Source organism: Lissotriton helveticus, chromosome 5_1 (assembly GCF_964261635.1).
Source record: "Lissotriton helveticus chromosome 5_1, aLisHel1.1, whole genome shotgun sequence".
Taxonomy (NCBI): domain Eukaryota; kingdom Metazoa; phylum Chordata; class Amphibia; order Caudata; family Salamandridae; genus Lissotriton; species Lissotriton helveticus.
In genome coordinates, this window is record NC_136065.1 from 1,448,017,451 (window position 1) to 1,448,033,120 (window position 15,670).

At 43.0% G+C, this 15,670-nt stretch overlaps 1 protein-coding gene across 2 annotated transcripts in view; it reads right to left on the bottom strand.

The window, feature by feature from the left end:
• Positions 1-15,670, bottom strand: part of LOC144755472 (chemokine-like protein TAFA-2) — a 908,084-nt gene that overhangs the window by 507,938 nt on the left and 384,476 nt on the right. The window lies entirely within an intron of this gene.

Below are 15,670 nucleotides of genomic sequence, written 5' to 3' on the forward strand. Positions count from 1 at the left end.
GATGTGCTGCTGGACTTTGTGTGGAGCACGTAAGAATCCTCAAAGATCTTTACTTTAATTTCTGTCTATTTAGCTCAGTTAGGGAAATAGGTTTTAGAAATGCTAAACTTTATATAATTTCTTTAAATTTGATTCAATTGCTTAAATTGTATTTTTCTTATATTTCTTACCATCATGCTTGCTTTATTGCAAATAAATTTCATTTATAAAACTTACAATATATATACCATAATTTAGAAAATAAAATCTTACTTTTGACAAACAAGCTGGTCTTGATTATTTAGAAGTATAGGTTACCATTAGCTAGATCACGTCACCTATGGTGGTCGTTTAAATAGTTGGGTTTTATTATAATGACAATATTCTTTTTGCAAATGTATAAATATGTATATAGTGTGTAGATAATGTGTATATAGATTTATTCTGACCACCTGATTCAGTAGGCCCAAAATATATCAGGTTCATAAATGGGTCCATATTTAGTATAGAATTTTGTTTATAGGTTATGAAGTTGGGTAGCGTAGTTTATGATATATTTTCTATAGCCCGCTGGATCACCTTCCCCCTTGTCAAAGCTCCCCTCTCTCAGTGTTATGAGCTCACCACCTTAAAGCCAAAATCCCATGTATCTGTTCGAGTTGTGCATGTTCTTCTGACTTTCTCCAACAATGTGTACGTGTCCTCAGTGGGTGGTGTGTTCAGCCATTGGTGAATCCTTTATGGTAGATCACTGTAGTGAGTTAAATATTGCACCTATCCCCACATCCTGTGGGGTATGCTCAACTGACTGTGGGCTCAGTCATTGTTGTTATCGCTATAGCCAGATATTAGGTTGCCAGTGGAGCAAGGATTCCCTGTGCTATTGCCAATGTGTTTCCAGCCTGGTGTCAATGTATCTCTGACCAGTGTTTGTGTATATTCCTATTAGAGTGTTTTTGGCCCCTTATTAGTGTCTTCTTACTCTACAGTCAATAGTTATCCACCCATGTTTCCATCCTCAAGCCAGTGTCTTAAAGTCTATATCTGATTGTCACTGCCTCAGTGCCAGTGTATCGTTGACTAGTAAACTTGTGTAGTTGCAACACTGTCTGTGCACATCTATCCACTATTACTTATGCCATGCATCTCTTGTTCCATGCTCTAGTGTGTAATTGTCCCTGTAATGGTGAGCATGTCTCCCGTTCCCAATGTCGATGTGTCACTGTCCTTGTCATTGTCCAAAATTCGTGTTTATATTTCCCTGCCCCCTTGTCAGCGGATTCTTCCTGAGCTAATGAGTCTGTATGCCGGGGTATTTGTCTTTAATCCAGTGCTCGTGTATTACTGGCCACTGGGGTAGGAAGGTTGGCAATAGCGCTAAAGCAAGAATTGAAGATAAACTCCCCTTTCCCAGCAGGTCTGTATTAAAAGCTAGGCTTAATTCTGGTGCAGTGTGCCTCTCACTGTCCAAGGCATTACTGCACTAATTATATTTACACCTGTGCTTACGGGTCTCTGAGTTCTTCATTCTTTTTGTCTTTTGTCTCTCTTCCATATCTCCATCCATATCTCATCTCTCACTTGCTCTGCGTCCACAAGGTCTCTCTCTGCCCACGAACGCTTACTTAGCTTTGCCCTCCTTTTTAAATGTTTTCCTCTCCTTGTTCCCTTTTACCATTGCCTCTTTTTCTTCCCTCTCTCCCCAATACTACCTGACACCATGTCTTCTATCTTCTGCCCTTCTATCCAGTGACCTCCATGTAAAACCTTTACTCTGCGTCCTCTACACCCCATTCCTCCCCTTTCCTTTCAAATGTTCACTTCTCTGCTTTATCTTCTACCTTCTATTTTCTCCATCTTTTCTATTTCTGCCCCTTTTCCTTTCTCCTACTTACCACCTTTTGCTCTTTCTTAGCTCTGTTCTTTTGCTCGTCCTTATCTTCATTATCTTTTTATGTTTTGACTACACAGTGCTTGCACTGTGCTTCTGAAATCTATAGTAATAAATATATCCTGCCTTCACTTCTTCTTCACTTTTAATTGGTCCTTGTGCTGGTCACTTTACATTTCCTCATTTCTATTGGCTGTAGGCATTCTATTTCCTGCTCTTCCCTGAGTGTTTCTCTTATCAGTTTCTCATCTGCAAAGTACTGTGGTCATCCGCTTTGGTGAAACGTCTTGTAAACGTCTCAAACAACAATCGGGAAAACAAAATAAAAAGAAGAACTTCAACCTTGTTTTAAATTTACAGCGCTGCCCGAGTGCCATGGGCTCAACGCGCTGTTTTGTTCTCAGTAGAGACCTTGTAAATCAAGTTCTGGCATGGCATTCACCAGTTCCCCTGGGACAACGCGCACTCACCAGTTCCACTGGGTCTGAAGCAGGCACTCGCTCTAGTGCTCCCTTTTGTTGCTGAGGCCGGTGCCTTTTCGGTTCTGAATTGGGCTTAAATGCCCGGCTTCTCAGCGATTCACTACGCATGGTCTCAGGTGCAATCTTGATCAATTTTACATTCTGTGATTGGCATTGCATGTCTTGACCTGTTTTATTTAATCGAGGACCTTTGTCTTCACTAGAAGAATGATCTATTGGAAAAATGTTAACACTATGCTTGAAACTTAGAGATGCAATGGTTCATGTGTCTTCAGGTACGAAGGTTTCATTCCACCAGGATGAGGCGTGGAGTTCCTGAGCTCAATATGGCACCTGACTGTCCCGCGCTTATTTGGTCAGTTTCCTTCCTGGCTTTGATTCTACTGATCGGGCGCATCAAACTTACTGTCAGGGCTGGACTGGGAACAGAAACCGGCTCTGGCAAACTGCTTGGCCAGCCCCCCTGGGAGGGGAATTGGGGTCCAGCCGAGCTGTTTGCTAGGGCTGGTTTTGTTACAGGGGGCCGATGATGCCAAACCCCAGTAACAAAAAAACGCCCCCCAGGGACTGACAACCGGCCCCTACCCTGGCAGCCCACCGGTCAAACGCCTGATGCCCGCTACGGCCAGTCCGGCCCTGCTTACTGTTCTCCTCATGCTTTAGTGCTTACACGTAGAAGTTACATTCTGAATTTAATCGAAATGCCGGTAAGAGTTTGTTACCAGAGGTGCTTGGTGAGTGTTGTGCATGCATTCGTAAGGGAGCTGGATAGCTTCCCAGGCTCCAATCCACATGTTGAAATACCGGCAGGGCCAACTCGATGTTTGCTTCTGATGAGGTGAGGTTTTGGGAAGGATCATAGCAAATGGACATTAACATGAGGCCTGCGAGGTCCCCTGCAAGCCCGGTGGGTTGAGAGTGCATTTTCTGTTAACAGTCTGTCCCTGCACATCAGGGACGGAGGGGTCCCTCTCTATAGCAGAGAGAAAGGAACATTGACTGACCTGAAGATACCTGCTCTTTGCGCATAAAGGCAACTTATTCAGCCCAAAGCACCAAAGAAGTAACCACACTCTCTTACCAGCACATTTTCTTCATTGTTGGCTTTTTTTACTGTAAGCCCAGAAATTGCATATTTGTTTATGCTTCATTAACACCAAAAGAAAATGGCTAGAAATCTATTCGAGTACTGCCCACTTGCTGCGGGTTTGTTTCTTGTGATGCGATAACTGTGTGCACAATATGCTGCCACTTGTTATAGGTGATAGCTTATAGGTGCCTTTAATGAACTACTATGGGAACTGGCAATTTATTTACGTACCTATTTGCTGCCTGGCTGTTTCTTCTCAGCCATCAAACTGAATTTCACTTTTTAAAAGCCGAATTTCTGAAACCTATATAAAGCATCTGTGATTGGTCAGCTGGAATTTCCACTAGGGTCGGCAGATTCACTACTCTACAGTGTGTTGAATCCTCTCAGTTGGCTCAGATAAAATGGAGAGGCCGCCTAACACCCAAGAAGAAGAAAAACACTGTTTTAACACAGATGAAAAGATACACTTTGCTGACAGCCGTGGCTGTTGTTTCAGGGCAAGTCCTGGCTCCAGGGCTCGAGTCGGGGTACCACGCAGGTGGACGGCGTCCCCCCACTTATTTTACCTGGGGGACGCCGTCCCCCAGCCAAACAATTGGACTTCACTCTTTAGCCTCTCTGGGACGAGGAGCTCTGCACCTTTCGTGACATCACTTCCTGTCGGGACGTCACGTCTGGTGACAGCGTCCCCCCACTTCTTTTTTTACGACTTGTGCCCTGCCTGGCACAATTTACTTAGGGCCTGTTCTGGCCCATCTTATGTCACCAATATGTCCCTGGCATTCTGTGTGGTTTTTAATATATTCTTCCAAAAACTTTCGCAGTGCCTTAGGCCAATCACTGCGCTAATTCAACACACAGTGAACCTCATTAAGCAAAGGCTTTTCGACAAACCAAGCTCCTTTGCACACAAAGTAAAAGCACCTTTTGAAACTATCTTCATACAATGCAACCGTTAAATGGATTGCTTTATAGGGTAAGACTAGGAGTAAATGGTTGTCACCCAATTCCTGCACCCCATTGCCCCTCCGTCCTCCTCAGGACTGCCTGTGCCCCCACTGGTGAACTGTGTCCCATGTGGACACTCATTCCCACCTACTTAACTCAAACCACCTCATATGCCCCTACCTCCCCTTCAGAGCCGCTCCCGGCCCCAGAGAGAAGCTCCCCTTCTCGCCAGATGTACCCCACTCTACGCCCAGTGCTGAAGAGCTCGTAGAAGAGGCAGCCAATGCACCTCGGACCAGCATGTCTGCAAACCATCAGCTCAAAGTCACATGACACACCCCAGTAACCCACCTTTATATAGTGCTTCAACCGCACATCTATGGTCTCTATGTGATATAAACAACACCACAGCAGAACGCAGCCTTCTCTCACTACCCACACATCACACACACTATAACCCTGCTAGCTTAGATGCGGATTTCTAAGATTGATGCTCACAGTCAGCGATCTCTTTTGAAGGTAACCTTAGGGCTGGAGCTTGGATTGTTATGGCATTAGAAGGAAGTATATGTGTTGCTACTCCTCCACAACAATACGTAGTACTACCCTATTTAACTAATCTCCTCACTTTAGAATACCACCAGTAACAGCACAATATATTCCCTTTCTTAGAAAATAAGTCATAACACTTGTATGGAGTTCCAGTAACTTATATTGCACAACTATCCACCAAGCTACAATTTACAACAAAAAGCAGCCTAATATTTATAACATAGACTAAACCTAATGCATTTACAGGTGCTTTTTATTTTAGACAACTGTTTGTTGGGCCGCTGATCCAGAAGAACACCCTACACCTCAATAAAGTGCTTCATGGAAGCCTTCTTTTGGCATATTCTGAGATGGAGAGTGTAACACTTAAAAGATGAACCTTGAATCCAGTTGATAGAAATAGATCTGATTTATTGAAGATTTGTATTAGATCAAGATGATAATAAAGTATTAAGTAAATTCAATTATAATCCCACCAGGAGCAGTTGGACTGCTGCTCAGCCTCAGATGTAACTGACTCTTCTCTCAAGCATACACAACCAGTATTCTATGTGACATCATAGATGTATGCCGAGCAAGTTATAACAAACACTAAAGAAGGACAGAGAAGAAAGAAAAGCAGGATGTAACAGAGACCCTTTTGTTCATTTACCCATTTGGTAATCTCCTAGTGGCTAGCCTCTCTTGAAACCCTGTTCACAAGACCTGTCAGTTGACAGTATATTCATAGTTCCTGGGGTGCGTAAATGCACCATGGGAGCTAAATTCTGGCCTCCCATGTAAATTAAACTGTGAGACTTCTGACAGAAGGGGGCACCTTTGTATTTATTATGAACATTATGAGCATAAGTTTAACAAAAACATACATTGCGGCTGATAAATCTGTCTAGAAGGGTTGAGGGTTCGGAAGGAAATACAATAAAGTAAATGGACCACGGAGAGCTGCAGATGCATTATGCGATCTCGGGAGGGGCCGAAGTCCTGAAGCAATTTTTGGAGTGAGGGTGCTGCCATTTATGTTATATCACTGAAGTCATAAATCCAAGCCTCACACAAAGAACAAGTGTAGCAAATGAGCCACACTCATTCCGCAGGAGAGTGGTAAGGTTGTGGCATGTATCCAGTGGTGCATTAGGCAGCATACTGTCACACCTACATTACTAAACAATAGTGTGGTAGAGCACTGCCATTCACAGAAAGCACTTTCTCCATTGAAATGGCAACAGAATTTGCACCACCATGCAGTTTTTCTGATCAAACTATTTAGCATACAAAAGATGTGTGGAAATAGAGTTTCAGCAAACATTTATTATTTACACATCACCAAGTAAAGTGTGTTGATTTACTTTGATTCGATTAAAGTATCTTTTCCAGGACACTTACGAATTGCAAATAAAGTTCTTCATTGGTGCTTTTGAAATATTTGCACCCCTCATTTATAGGTTTTGAAGTGATGTGTGTTATAAATAAACTGGCATTCCAGTGGGTGGGGTAATGTAAAATGATGTGAGCTCCCTGCAGAATGTGAAGGTGGGTCCAACTGTCTACCCTATTTCACAAATATTCATATGCTTTGGGTGAAATAGTGCCCCTCTGAAGGATTTGGCTGCCCCTGAAGGGATGGGGCAGCCCTGCCTCGCAGGGATTGCAGGGGCCTGTGCTAAGTCCCTGATCCTACTGTCTTTCTTTTCCCACTTCCTTTGTCCCGATCTGCCACAATCTACCCCACTCTACTTCACCAGAATCTACCACACACCAATTCACCCAATCTACCCCACTCCACTCCAATCAATCCAAAATACTGATTCCACTCCAATATACCCCACTCCACACTACCTCAATCAATCACACTCCACTCTACCCCAATCTACCCCACTCCACTTCACTCCAATCTACCACACTCCACTCCAATATAACCCACTCCACCCCAATCCACCCCACACCAATCTATCCCATCCCACTCCACGCCAATCTATCCTACTCCAATCTACACTGCCCCAATCTACCCCACTTCAATCTACCCTACTTCAATCTGCCCCACTCCAATCTATCCCAATTTACTCCACTCCAATCTACCTCACTCTACTCCAATCTACCCCACTCCACTGTACCCCACTCGAATCTACCCTACCTCACTCCACTCTACCCCACTCCAATTTACCCCATTCCTCTCCACTACAATCTACTCCACTCCAAACTACCCTACCAACCTACCCCAATCTACCCCACTCCAAACTACCCAAATCTAATCTATTCTACTCCAATCTACTCCATCCTACCCCACTTCAATCTACCAAAATCTACCCCACTCCTTTTTAATCTACCCCACTCTATTCCAATCTATCCCACTCTAATACCCCCAAACTACCCCAATCCACTCAATGTACACCACTGTACCCTAATCTACCCCACCCCACTACACTATACTCAACACCACTCCAATCAACCGTACTTCAATCTACCCAATCCACCCCACTCCAATATTCACTAATCTAACCCACTCCACTCCAGTCTACCCAATATATCCCACTACACTCTACCACAATCTCCCCCACTCCTAGCTACCCGACCCAAATCTACACCAATCTACCCCATTCCACTCCACCCTACCCCACCCCAATCCAATCTACCCTAATATACTCACACCACTCCAATCTATCTCACTTCACCCGTCTACCCACCTCAATCTACCCCATATCAATCTGCCCCACTCCCATCTACCACACCAATCTACCCCACTCTCCCACTGCAATCTACCCCACTCCAAACTACCACCATCCAATCTACTCCAATCTCCCCCTCTCAACTCCAATCTACCTCACTCCAATCGACTCCTCTCCAATCTACCCCACTCAGCTCCAATCTACCCAACTCCAATCTACTCCACTCCAATCTACCCCACTCAACTCCACTATAATCTACTGCAATCCTGTCTACCTCACTATACCCCAATCTACACCACGCCAATCCACCCCACTCCAATCCAGCTCTCTCCAATACACTCCAATAAACCCCTCTCAACTCCAATCTACCCGATTCCAATCAACTCCACTCCAATGTACCCCACTCAGCTCCAATCTACTCCACTCCAATCTAGCCCACTCTACTCCACTACAATCTACCCACTCCAGTCTACCTCTCTATACCCCACTCTACCCCACTCACATCTGCCCCAATCTACCCCACTCAACTCCACTATAATCTACTGCAATCCTGTCTACCTCACTATACCCCAATCTACACCACGCCAATCCACCCCACTCCAATCCACCTCTCTCCAATACACTCCAATAAACCCCTCTCAACTCCAATCTACCCGATTCCAATCAACTCCACTCCAATGTACCCCACTCAGCTCCAATCTACTCCACTCCAATCTAGCCCACTCTACTCCACTACAATCTACCCACTCCAGTCTACCTCACTATACCCCACTCTACCCCACTCACATCTGTCCCAATCTACCCCACTCTACTCTACTTCAGTCTACGTCATTGCACTCTACCCCACTCCATTCTAACCCACTTTACTCCACCTCATCCCACCCGACTCTATGCCACTTACTCTAAGACAGGCTAAACAGCAGCCACACTGGTATACAATATGACTAACACATTGCCCTAGCCAATAGCATTTAGATAGGCAAGACCTATTGGCTTTGCCAATGCCTGTTTCGATATTTCTTCTGCTTGCTGTTTTTCACAATCTTCTTTTCTTTCCCCCTAACCTTCTTATCTATTTCTTAATTATTCTCTACTCTCGTTTTGTTCTTTCCTCCAGTTCTTCTTCCCCTTTTGTATCTCACCTCCAAAATGCATCCTATATTCGCCCTCTTGCATCTTCTTTTCGTCCCTCACTTTCTCTCTACCCTCAAATATCTCCTCGCCTCTAATTTCGCCTCCATATTTCCTTCCTTCGTCCTCTTTTCCATTTTTCTTGACATTTTCTGTCTTCCCTATAAAGTTTGACCTTTTTCTCTTGCCTTCTGTGCTCTTCATTCGTGTTTTCCTTGTCTCTTTATACTCCCTCGTTTATATCTGACTTGTCTTCTCTCTCACCCCTTGCTGCCCTCAATTCCTCATCTTCTGACATCTTTGTTTTCACTCTTGCTTTCCTCCTTCCGTTTCTACACCCCCACCTTTCCTTCCCCTCGTTCGTTTTTCTCATGGTCTGCGTCTATTTTCGTTACCCTTTTGTCGGTCACTCTTGACTTCTCAATTGTGAGCCGTGGATTTATGTGTGCCTGTCTGGACCTTGTCTCGCTCTCCGTGACAGTGTCTCCTCCCTCCGTAGGAAGAGACAACACAGAGCAAGGCCCAGGGAACGCACTAGCAAAACACCGGCGCCCTCTCTGGCCTATCTCACCTCGGGGCCCCGGTGCCACTGCACCCGCTGCACCGCTGAAAACCAGACCCCGTCACTGTACTACTGTAAGCGTCATATATCCCGGTCAAAATGATTCATTCGCTATCAGCTCCATCATCTGTCTATTCCTGTCCTAGAGCCAATGCGGCTGTCACTTTTTCAATACTGAATTCCATGCCATGCCTGTCTAATGTACGTGCATGCCGGTCCACAGACGAACATGGTGTCTCCCTGTCCTAATGCCATTATCTTTATGACAAAAAACAATATGTCGAGCACGCAGCAAGAATAAACACAGTAAACCATGGCCATGTTTCCTTTCTTCTTCAATAGCAGAAGCCTCCATGTCAATAATGCTGCCAGTACTGATGGTTGGGAATAATGAGCCTGCTTTACGAGACACCTTTGCACCCTGTGGACGCCGAGCCACCTGTTCACTAGAAAGGCTAAAACAACGCCCCATCAACCAAGAAGAGCTTGAATTTCCTTATGTTCCTGAACCCAAATATCTATCTGTGGTTTGTACGTTCTTCGTAAAATCCACAAACAGGAGGCGTCCCCTGGCAAATCTATTTTTAAGTCATTGTTTGAACTACAGAAGTCTCTGAATGAGTCAATGTCTTTTTGAGAGCCTTGGTTGAGACCTGCCTTCACGTATATGTGGCAAACAAGACGTTCCTAGCAAAATGGGTGAATGCTGGGTATGCAGTCTGCAGCCCTGGAAGTCCACAAACATTATTCCTGGTACAAAAAACAACGGGGACGAACAGTGACAGAATATTACAAGAATACATAATCTGCGAGAGTGTATGACTATACCAACATGCTGCAGAGATAACTATCTATGTTTTCGACCAACATTTGATAATCAAGAGTAGTTCCAACAGACCCAAGACGCAGCCATAGATTTAAGGTTCATCCTCCTTTCTTGAGATCATTCTCTATCAGTTGCCGCTGTCTCTAAGATATTAAATTCTACTTCCATGTTTATGTGAATATGGGCAGTTAGTGCCTCAAAGGTATTTAACAATGACAAGCACCACCTCCTGCTGGAAAGACTAAGAGAGCGCGCACTTAGTGCAACAGGACTTTACTGTTTTTCGTCTTCTTGTTGGGACACACGCCCATCGAGCTGCTCTGGGCCATTTTGGGCAATATGTACAAAGCATTTTTGAGGCCGCAGATGGCACTAATCACAGAATCAGGCCTTCTGTGACCACCAAAATGCTTTTTGGGATGTACACATCCCAAATTGTGATTCAGTCATTTGTTACTGAAGTTTAATTTGGGTTTTGAGTTTTGGAATTTGGAAGAGGCATGTTGAGGGTGCCACTTCCTAATGCTGAATTGGAAATTATGTACGAAGGTTTTGCGACCGAAGTGTGGTTGGAAAACATTTGCAATTTACTGCCATTTGAAAAATGGTGGTAACTGATTTGCATTTGGGAAGGGGGCCCCAAAGGTCACCTTCACCTTTGAGAATAGTTGGTAAAATATCTTTTAAGAGTAGACGGTGGTCCCACGGACCATTGCCTATGTGTAAAAAATGAAACTTTAAAGTTTCATTTTTTTTCTTTTTAAATGCATCGCATTTTTCTTTAAGGAAAATGGCTGCCTTTATAGAAAAAGATTGCTTTATTTAAAAGTAATCCACAGACACCAGCAGGCCAACATACCTGTGATGGCTGTGATTTCTAATGGGCCAAAAATCGAGGCCTACCACATTAATATTCATGATGTAGGTTTATTTCTGACCCATTAGGAATCTCTAATGAAACTCCAAAGTGTAATGAAACTCAAAAGAGTTTCATACCTTAAAAATAGCGATTTCCTAATTGCGATTCACAGGAAATCGCAATTAAGTAATTGTTATTCATAACGTTCGTATATCTAGCCCTTAAATTCTTTTGTCTCCTCTCCTTCATACGGTGCTCTCCAGGGTTCTGAAAGTTTGCTATTATGTTTTTTGTCTTTGTCTCATTGAAGTGGATGCAGTCAACTCCTTTTACACCTGTATGGGAGGAGGACAATGGCACACATGCAGATTTACCCTTTCTGGTCCTCTTCACTTGGCCCTTGTGTTGACCTTTCTCACGTCCAATATACCAGAGTCAGACTTGATGCTGATCTACAGAGGTCCTCTCAGATTTGAGCAGTCATATCTTCTTGTCCATCCCATTTGTTGACACTTCTCAAGGCCCTTCCACAAGTCAACCACCAACATATGGGTGAAGGTGTGTTATGTGGAGACTGGGAGCAAGGGCTCTGTGGCCCCCTCCGTAATGTGAGATAGAGCAGGGGGTGATGTAAATATCATCTGTGAAGCTTTGAAAGGTTTACATACTACTGTAGGATATGGCGTTCTGTAAATTTTGCAGACGTTTGTTTTAGATGATGTGTTTGAAGAACAGCTGCATGCAAACAATATTCCCAGATAATTCTCATCAAAATGGCCGATTTGTCTTTCATGCAACACTTTTGCAGGACTTCTTTTGCACAAGTATTTCTAATTCTTTACAACACTTTGAAAAATTAAGAAGCCTGCATAATTTTTGAAAAACCCGCTCTGAAGTTTACAAAGAAAGACATCGCAACTTTTCATATCCGTTGGGATTTCCAATGTTGATGAGTGACGGACAGAAGGCGGGTTCTGCAGAGAAGGAAGGGCTCAGGGAATGAGTGTGAGGTGAGGGCTGACAAGGAGCGAATGGCGCTGGTGAAGGCATATTCTTAAGGTGTTGGGTAGAACAATGGGGTTGTGTCAGTGAGAAAGGGGTGAAGCACCAGGTGTGTTTGTATGATGTGTTGTGGATAGCTAGTGGTTTTTGTAAGGCAAAACAAGGATAGAGCTTGCAGTACTATAAAAAAAACTGTCAAAAACACATTGCCCAGATTTTGGGTGGCATAATCTCTCCCACTGGGCTATAATATTACAATAAAATCTCACACTGCCAAGGAACAACGTTTCCTTAGTTTTTAGGGACATCCAGGGCACAAGTCGTAAAAAAAGAAGTGGGGGGACACTGACGTCAAGACAGAAAGTGACGTCACGAAAGGTGGCTTGCACCATCAGACTCCTTGCCTCCCCTCGCTCACCCCTTAGATGCGATTGCATTAGAGAAGCCAGTGTGTGAGCAGCGTTCTGAATGGGCACCGATCTCGCCCCAGAGAGGCCAAAGAGTGAATGTGTGGCTCCATTTGCTCCAGTTATCGAGCTCCCGGTAAAATAAGTGGGGGGACACCGTCCACCCGCGTGGTACCACGACTTAAGCCCTGGGGACATCCTGATAAAAAGTCCCAAACTGCCTAATGTTGGTCTGCACACTACCTCAGTAACATAGTAATAAAAAATATGCAAGGACCTGCAAGGGTTTCTACTTCACCAGAGGACTTTGAATATATTGTTTTTAAAGAAACAACGTTAATCACCACCGAAGCACACCAACAAATTGAACAAAAGTCCAGCTGATTTAAACAATTCTAAATTACCATAACATCCAAGCAATTTGGAATCATGTTACAAATATTCTAACAAATCTATTGACGGATATATTTTAGTATGAGATCCTTGTAAAAATAAGAATACATTTTTATATACTAAAGGTGAATTGGTCACTGTGGAAAAAGTCAAACTCTGCAACTTTAACAGGCTATCAAGGGTAAAAGACACAACATATTAATAATTATATTAGTGGTTTTAGATAATGATTATAAAATATATACAAATAGATTCCAGCCGCGGCCGGTAGGGGGAGTACCGGCCGGGCGGTGACGTGGGGAGGGGGAAGGGCAGGGTGGGGGGTAGTAATGTATGGATTACGGACTTTTAAAGGTAAGTAAACATAAAAATAAATAAAACGAATTTCGCACACACTGCATCACCAAATGCGATGCAGTGTGTGCAACGAAATTTGTTTTATTTATTTTTATGTTTACTTACCTTTTAAAGTCCGTAATCCATACATTACTACCCCCACCCTGCCCCTACCCCTCCCCATGTCACCGCCAGGCCGGTACTCCCACTACCAGCCGCGGCTGATAGATTCAAATGAGCTGAAAGCCCTTTTACACCAACACTTTTCGTTCATGTGCGCAAAGTTTTGACGGAAGGAGTTCTGCCGATGCTTGGTGCATTTTCAAAATGAACTAAAGAAAAATGGGTTCCATTTGCACATAGCATCTCAAAGACACAGTGAAATCACCTCATGTTTTCTTGAATGTTTTGCAGTCTATAATAGGCTACATATTTGTTTCGTCATTTGTGAGGAACGTCAGCAGTCATGAGTGTCTAAATGTCCCATTAGGTCACTCAACCAAATAAACGGTTTTATAAATGCTACACATACAAGGTGTGGACTGGCACATGGGGCAATCTGGCAAAGCCCAAACGGCTGATTCGACAGGTCAGTGTGTGAGCTGCTATTTTGGCTGTTTGAGGGCCTGTTTTATAATATGGTGGGCTGTATTTTATCATTGGTATCTTTGAGTTTGCTGCAAGCACACATGCATGCAGTCTCCCCTTCCATTGGATTGACTTTACAAGTTTATTACTGCTTGGATTTGCAGATGTGGGTCATTTCTTTTAGCTATCTGATTCACTAATCATTTTGATGCCCAGGCCAATCTCCTGTCAAAGGCCAGCTCTGTACATATATGGTTTTTCATGGCCTCCATTGAATACATCTACAATAATCGCCCAATAAAGCCATGTACAGCTACAATATTTACCCCAATATGTCCAGAAAATAAACAGGAAAAGAGGAGGTTTTGAGCACATAATCCTCAATGTGAGTAAGCCTAATAATTTTGAAGAAGCATATAAGAAATGACTATATTGTTGAAGCACCTACACTAGCAGAATTGTGTACATTTTCTGCTTATATTTTTTGTTCATCCATTATTCCCATCATCTTAGTTTAGCTTCATTTTACATACAGTAAAAATCAGATGTTTTAGTGGATTTCATTAAATCATTGATAAATTATCTTAAAAAACCTCTTGGAAAAATAACTGTTGAATGACTCGTTAGCAACAAGAAATGCTCTGGCAAGTTGTGCCCACAAAAACGGTTCATTATTGAAAATAACTTCCTGGACAAATTCCCGTTGGGAATCACAATTGGTTGTAGACCTGGAACAGACAATCTGTAAATTGCTTTCAATGCTTTGGGCATTCTTGATAATGGAGAGAAATATTGCTGATTCTACTCAATTTGAGGGTGGCATTTCACACTGTTGGCAATGATATCCTTATATGAACTTTGAGAGAGAGCAAATCATCAAAGACGAGGTCCTAAAGTGTTTTAAGTTCTAGTATATAAATTGTTCATAGCAGATTAAAAAAATTGCTAATTCTTGAACTATTTCACTCCGAAATAAGGAGCCTATCGAGTTTGATTCAAGCTCAGATACTCTTCGCCCTATAGTTCAAACCTATAGATCATACCCCTTGCTCTCTACCATAGGATTCTTGCATTTTATATCAGAATATGAAGAGCTGCTCAGCAATACCTCAAGGCTGAGCTATATCCACCCCATGTCATTTCCTATGACACTGAGTTTCTCCTCACCTCATACAATCACTCTACCACTCCAGATCATACTTACACTCTATAGACTCAAACGTTATGGACTGTAAATCAAGTCTCTCAGTTTTATTCTATACAGCGGCCTCACCCGATGAAATTTATAAATAACATGACTAAATGTCAATTATCAGCTAACACTGCTTCAAACAAAAAAATTGTCTCCGAGCAAGATATTTTCTGTGTAAATAATTCTCCTGAGTACAAGCATTAGAAGGACATGCATAAGGGGACTTTTCAAGTAATTTCAAGAATTTTGCAAAACGCAAAATTTTGTAATTACAGGAATTTCTCTAGCATGATCATAACCACATTTCTCCCAGGCTTAATCTGGACACCCGCATAGCTCTTGTAACTCCACAGTTCTTCATCCCATGAGATCCCTTACTGCAGCTCTGTATGAAATCAGCGTCAAGTTCTTAACAGTCACTGTTGCTTCTCTCTTTAAATGGCTCTGATGCTGACAGGTCTCACACACAGTATTCAAAATGTCTAAATAAAATAAAATAGAATTGAAGGAGGAGTGGTCGTCAGAGGTCATGGAAGACTACTGGTGCTAAGAAAATAAGAGATTTGTGTGTCATCACATTCAGCACTTCTGGCAAAATCATAAAAATCAAATATGGATTGTACATGTTTCTTTCTTCTGTCTCTGAGGCATAACATAGATTCAACAGTCTCTTACTTAATTTCAGCCTCAAACAATTCCATTCCATCGTTACAAATGATCACAAATAAAGCAATTTATGTTTCGCCTCTTAGAACAGTCCCTCGTG